Here is a 7,606-nt window from a genome sequence, read left to right as displayed (position 1 = left end):
GCTCTTATAGTTCGCAGGATATTACGCAAATGGAGCAAGTGAATGCTTTTCAACAGAGACAACCCAATGACCCATATTCCAACTCATATAATTCGGGTTGGAGGAATCATCCAAATTTCTCATATCAGAGCAACAATGTTCAAAATCCTCAACCCCAGCAACAATGGTCACAACCACAGTTCTATCCACCTCAGCCACATGTTTCTAGGCCTCCATTTCAACAAGGAGCCTCACATAATGCTCCCCCATGACTTAATAGGCCCCCGCATCAAGGATATCAACAACCCCCTCAGACCAATGATACTCTAGAGCCTAACATGGGTAATCTGTATAAGCTCATTGCAAATATGCAGAAGACCGCAGAGATAGCTCAAAAGAACCATGATGAGAGCATCAAATAGTTGAAGAATCGGAATAGAATGTTGGAGAATCAAGTTACTCAACTTGTTGACACTCTAACTCAGAGGCAACCGGGTACACTACCAAGGCAACTGTGAGGGGGTCAAAAAAGCACGAGGCTAATGAGTGACCTCGTCCCTCGTGGGTGTGACGATTCTTTTTATTCAATCAAGTGTAATTGGATTCCCTGTGAGTATACACCCAATTGACTAGTAATATAGGAGTCGCCATTCAGTTTTTAACGACAATGAGAAAAACTGACAAAACCCGATTATCGTGACATAAAGGGAGTGCAATTATGTTTGACCACGACGGTCGTAGGTTCCCTTGTGATCCCTGGTGTGGGGATATCTCAACATACACCCGCAAGGTAGAGATTGAGGGTTCGGGGGACTGTAACTACCGAAAGGAGTGCTTCGCTCGTCGATAACTCCAGAGGCAGGATATCCTTACTAGCTCAGCATAAATAATTGAAGGGACATGCGTTAACTATTAAACTAATCTGAGTTGATTTTAGCAATATGCAACATATAATACTAATTCGATCGTGATTATCTGATTTAAATAGCATTAAGGGACCTAGCATGATAATCCGATTTCCCAAAAATATTATATTTGTTAGGCGTGATAGAACAAGCAGATTAGGTTAGTTTAACAGTTCATAAAAAGGGCGAGGAAAGAAGTTAAATCATCGAAAAGGGACACATTACGACGCACCCTTGAGAGGTGTGTCACGGTTCTCAGAAAACTAACCACTTTGACTTTGCTATTTCTCCTTTTTATTTAACGAATCTCAATTATGGGACAGGATACGTTCTGTTCGATTTATGGATCGATTGCGACAGAACGCGTGAACAGTTTCGCAGCGTGAGGCTTAGGCTAAGGGTTGGAGTCAATACTCAGAATATAATTGTGTGTTGTCGTGTGTTTTTCACGTCGAACTTAAGGGTCTATTTATAGAAAAAAGTGGCGTAGAAAGATAGTTTTTCAGGAATTTGAATACGAAACGGATTAGGAAGAGAATCCGTCCCAGGTATTTTCGGCGCCCAGCTCTGGGCGCTGGAATTTTCGGCGCCCAGGGCTGGGCGTTGAAAATAGGGTCTGGCAGAATTCTTTATCAGATTGGACTCTAGAGTACGGAGTTCATTAAGAGACTTAATCCGAGTTATTTGGTGCGTATCAATTTACGACGGAATGCGTTTGGGCCCTTTACGAACTCTAGGTTCGTTATGAGTTTAATTAATACGTTAACTCTTTTATCGAACTGCGATAGGAATAGAATTCCTTTCACAATTTCTCTCTCTTTTAGGATTTATGTTGGAGTGCAACACCTAATTCTGACAGCTTTCTATCTTTTTATTCTTACTACTTTTAGCAACTACCTTTTACGGCAGTTACTATTTTTAGCAGGTTTCCATAAATAGCAGGTTTTCTATAAATAGCAGGTTTCGAGTGAAATGGAAAGGGGAATTGAGATTCGTTATTTTATAGGAGATGCGTTGTCAAGTGGAGATTTACGTTCTCATCATCGAACCTTTCCCTTTCGGGAATGGGGACAAAAGTAGGTGTCTACAGTTAGCCCCCACTTTGACTGAGTCTTGTAGTAAGACGATGGTCAAAGTATTTAGACGGAGTGCGTCACACAAGCCATGGTGTACGTGACCTGTTTTGCGAGGTTCTCACGAGCCCCCGAGTTATAACATTTGACTTAAGGGTCATCACTTGAAGTGTCGACATATCCCTCACGTGTCATTGGGATTTGTCAACTGATGGTATAGAAACTTCCTCACTTTGTCATTGGAAGGATCTAAAGGTGCGTACAAACTCCCTCACTTTGTCATTGGGAGTAGCTACAGATGTTTTCGAAATTAAAGCTATAAAGTGTAATTGGGCCTGGCCAAGCCCAATCACGAGGTAAAAATGTTTTTTAAAGATTCTCATTTTCAGGGCTAGCTAAACGAGAAAACCCCCTTGTTTTTATAGGACGTAAAACGAAGGAAAATTCAGCACCCTTGTTTTTATAGGACGTAAAACGAAGGAAAATCCAGCAAAAGTTATCGCTGCAGCGACTAAGGACCTGCGCGGTTTAATGGCGCAGACCCCGCCGGCTAAAGATGGCGAGCCTGTCCGCTAAGGGTGGACACCCCGTCCGATAGAAGTGGACGAATCTGTTTTTGAAATTTGAAAATAAGGACTTACGCGGTTTGTGACGTAGACCCCGCCGGCTAAAGATGGCGAACCTTGTCCGCTAAGGGTGGACACCCCGTCCGATAGAAGTGGACGAATCTATTTTGAAATTTGTTTTGCTTTTTTGAAAATAAGGACCTACACGTTTTATGACGTAGGCCCCGCCGGCTAAAGATGGCGAGCCTGTCCGCTAAGGGTGGACACCGCGTCCGATAGAAGTGGACGAGTCTGTTTTGAAGTTCGTTTGTTTTTTTTTTTGAAAATAAGGACCTACGCGGTTTGTGACGTAGACCCCGCCGGCTGAAGATGGCGAGCCTATTTTGAATTTGAAGACTTTATTTTTCGAAAACTGAGGACCTGCGCGGCTAGTGACGTAGACCCCGCCCGCTGAAGGTGGGCGAGCCCTGTCCGCTAAGGGTGGACGCCCCGCTCGCTGAAGGTGAGCGAACCTGAATTCGTCTTTTCGGTTTGGAATTTACGTGTCGCGATCTTGCCCGATTGAGGTGGGCAAGTCCCTATTTCATTTTTTTCTTGTGATTTCTTTTGAGAATTTCTTTTCATTTATTCTTGCAGGAGCGAATTCTTTCGAGGGATGCTCGGATTTAGTTGCAACCTGAATGTGGGTTGACAACATGCTTAGACGGACCATTGTCTTGTGGTCATCATCCTTTATGGTTTTGAGTTAGTCTTTACGGCTCAATTTTGCCACTACCTGGGTCCTTAATTAGGGGTATGTATAGGTATCAACGGCGACCTTTGTCTTGAGGTCGTAAACCGGTTTATTTTTTTATTTTTTGAGACATCCAAACACGGGACTTCGTATAGCGTAGTCTGGGAATATTGTTTTTAACTTTGTATACTCTATATTTTCTTTCGAGCCCCCGAGAATTCGTGCTTGACGGTCATTTCTTGTTGAAGAGGTTCCTTGGGGATACGCATTTCGTAATGTCCTTGATCGTGTTTGGGATTGCGCTCGTAAGTGCGAGCGATCTTTGTAGTGGCGTGCTACTTTTAACAAAGCCGTGAGGTGCGACTTTCGGCAATTTTAAAGTCGAATGAATATGGCAGGGCCCTATAGAAGTCAGAGCTGTTTTTTTTTGGGTCTGTGATCATTTTCGGCGCCCAAGCCTGGGCGTTAAAGATTTCGGCGCCCAGCGCTGGGCGCTGAAAATAATTTCTGGCGAGGTTTCTTGATGACATAGTTGGCCTCTTGTTCATTCGCTTATTTCACTTGGAAGTTCTATGTATTCTCTCTTCTTTTGTTTTTTTCTTTGTTTTTAGAACGTGATGATTTTCTTGAGAAGCCGTAGCCGATTGGTGGACTATGGTGCTTGTTGCTTTGCGGCGATTATTTTAAGGAACTGTTGCTCTTAAGGCGTACAGTTATTGCGATAGTTGGGCGAGTCTATATGGCCCGAGGAACATACCTTGAGGTGTAAGACTTTGATCGCTCTTATATTTTTTTGAACGTGTTCGTGAATGATGATATGTATGTGCGAACGAGCGTTCATAGAATGGCCGTTGTGTGCGGTCCATTAATCAGATTGCTTGAATTGTTTCATTTTTTTTTTGAGCAACGACTGATTTTGAATAGTTTGCTTAGAAGCTTGATAGGGTTCAGGCCTATTCATGAAGTGGGCTCAAACATCGTGCCCTTTCGATTGTTCAAACATTTGCTTCGAGATTTTTTTTTATTTTGCTATGGTTGTTTCGTAGCTTGGAGCTCCCAAGTATGCATGTTGGGATGCTTCCTTTTGGCGTACGATTTTTGTAGGTTCTTTCGAGAAAGATGCCTTGGGGTTCCGCTCGTGTAGGTGCGAGCTATCCCTTCCGTGGTAGGTAATATTTTGCTACCTTTAATCCTTAATGTAGAAGTCGTGTGGCTTGCATTTTGAATTTGGGCGATAAGTAGTCTTTGCCTCTTTTATACGTGCTCTTGGTCGTGCCTACATTAGTGCAACATGCCTTACTCTTCTTTTAGACTTGTACCGTGGGACGGTTGAACTTATGGTGCGACGTAGGCTTGTGTGGCCTAACGGCGTGTCTTAGAACATTCTTCCAGGTGTTGGGATATCATTTGCATTGGAGTATTTCATCATGCCTTGTTCAGGTGCTCGAATAGGTGTAGCACCTTCTGCGTGGGTTTGCACAGCTTATTACTTCGTTCGATGCGAGGATTCATAGGTGTTTCTTTCTTGTTTTTATATCAGGGCAAGATTTAGCAAGCAGAGATATTCAGCGCCCAGGCTGGGGCGTTAAAGATATCGGCGCCCAGCTCTGGGCGTTAAAAATGATTTCTGGGCAGAACTTTGACAGTTTTTTTTTTGTTTTTTTTCTTTCGCTTTTGCTTTGGAACGATGTAGACTGTGTAACGGGCGCTTTATAGGGCGAGCGTTATGTGCAGTGGTTTGATCGGAGTTTGGTGACTCGGTATTTTCAGTTACCCTTGTTAGTGGGGCGACTTTATATACTCTAAGTAGTGCTTAGAATTTGGGAGGGGTTGTAACCATTCTAAGGTTCGTTTTACACGATTAAAGCTTAGGATTGTGCCCCTATGATGTATGTATAGCATTAGCGTCGAGAATTTGCGATAAAATCGTCGTTTCGAGCATTTTTAGAGTGTTTTTCTCAAGGGTCCAATTGTAGCTACGGGATTGGCTTGGTGCTATAATGCTTTGCATACGTTTTTATGCATTCAAGGTGACACGGATCATGAATAGTTTGAACCAGACTCGTTTAGTGTGAGGTATGTTCGAGTAGTGATTTTGCTGCTTCTCTTGTAAATGTCGTATTGTGCGACATTGCCATTGTCAAGGTAGTAACATGTGGGAGTGTGCCTTGACCAAAAGTTAGGTGCCTTTCTTTACCCATAATCATATTTAGAAATCTTTTTGACTCACTTGCAACATCGGGATAAATGCATACTTAGATTAAACCAATGATTCTTTATCATGTTCGAAAAAGTCTTTGAAAATTATTTGAAAATTATTTAAAATCCGAACCCTACTGTGTACAATCCGAGGTGTCCTAAGTAAGGTGACTTATAGAAGGGTTCGTACAGGATCACATGAGTGAATCAAAAATACTTTTACGATTTTTGGAATGTTGTCTAAGGATTTGCTGGAAGCCAGGGTGCAGGCGTCAAGATATACTTGTGCCTGTTTGGCATGTGCTTTAGGCTTTTAGGGCCATCTTTTCCAGAATTGCGGGAATGTAAACCGTTTTCAAATCGACTTAGATTTACTTGGTGTATGTCCGTACAAAAGGTCAAGGTATACTTAGTTCTTTCCCTAGCTCTTTCATTTTAATTTTTAGCCCCCAATTGCTATTATGACTCCCCATTAATGATGCTTTTAGATTTCGATTTTAGATGCCCGTGTCATATGTCTGAGTAGGGTGAGGTTAAGTGCCAAGTCCTATTGACAATGTACCATTTTTTTATTTTTTTTCAAAGGGGATTAGCAAGCATTTGAATTACCATGAACGGGTGCCCTGAGTTCGAGGGAACGATGGGGCGATGCCGTAGAACAATCCTCTTTATTGCAAGCTTACTTCCCTTACTACTTGTTGGCGATCATGACTGTGTCTAGTGGTGAAAGAAGGTCTTTAAGCGAACGACTATGTCTAGTGGTGAAAAAAAGTCTTTAAGTGAGTTAGTTCGCTTTAGGGAGGGTCAAGTCGAGTACTTTAGAGGTCATGGACGCTTGCGCTAGCCCCAATTCAATTGAGGCAGAGCGATCTTTTGAGTCTTGGCTAAGTGCCTAGGAGTGTGAGTGCTCCTTCTGGCAAGGGTACGTGCCTTTATTATTTTTCGATGCGTGCTCATTAATTTTGGCATCTTGGTGACTTGGATTCTTCCTTTGACTTAAATTTTTCTTTCGACTTGGGTTGCAAGTAATTAAATTTCAATAAGGGACTTCTATTTTTATTCTTGTTATTCTATAGGCTTTAATATTTTTGCAAATTGGTTGGACCGAATCATGGATTGCCTACGTATCCGCCTTAAATAGATTTAATTTGGAATCAGGTCTTGCATAGTTCTTAGCCTAGAAAATGGTTTCTTAGAATGCCGAATTCGATAAGTATGTTCTGAGATGGAAACATATTATTTGAAACGGTAGAATAAGTGAATTTTTTTATTATTTTAATCTGTTGCTTTGCCGTAAGCCAAAAATTTGTTTTATATATTTTTTTGAGTACATGTATTTTTTGGTGGTACGTATATCTGAATACGTGTTGTACCCCTCCAAGTGTTCGTTATTTTTCCGTGCATGTGAGGATAAAATGACGAGCACTTCTGGGCAAAATTTAGCAAGCAGGGAGATTCAGCGCCCAGGCTGGGGCGCTAAAGATTTCGGCGCCCAGCGGTGGGCGGTAAAAATGTTTTCTGGGCGGATCTTTTTTGGTGCGCTAAATGCTTCTTTTTCTTTTTAGACTAACTTTAGAGGCGCTTTGCAAAGTTTGCTTTTTTATTATTTATTATTTTTTGTACTTTTCATTTGTCTTCTTTTTTACTCGTGACTCAAGACGGTTTGAAAGATGGGTTGAATGAGATGGGATAATTTGTGTAGGTATTGGTCAAGCATGAGGATTACATCTGCTAGGATTCACATTTTACGGCCTCAGGCTAGTGTCACGAGTTTACATCAATCAAGGCCAACGAGTAGCATAGGGACGGCTCAAGGGTATATCAACAGGACGTATCCAAACCAGTTATATGGTCATTATGCTTATGGTGGTGTAAGAGCAGGTTTGGACTTTCGAAATGATGGGCATGACGCACGTGTCAATGGCCGTGCGTGGTTTGCAGTTGATAACAAGTTCAAAAACAAGAGTTGAGGTAATGGTTTCTTGGGTTATGGCAATGAGAACTGAAGGAAATAATGCCCTTGGTCCAAGTATGCATTCAATGTTAAGTCTAATAAATGCGGTTCAGTATTAATTAACAAGTTAATAATTCAGTGAGATCAAGTGAGCTGAATGCCTAGCTAGAGGCCGCTTCAGTTCAAGTGGAATTAAT

Source organism: Spinacia oleracea, chromosome 5 (assembly GCF_020520425.1).
Source record: "Spinacia oleracea cultivar Varoflay chromosome 5, BTI_SOV_V1, whole genome shotgun sequence".
Lineage (NCBI taxonomy): Eukaryota > Viridiplantae > Streptophyta > Magnoliopsida > Caryophyllales > Amaranthaceae > Spinacia > Spinacia oleracea.
Note: the sequence above shows the minus strand (reverse complement) of the source record.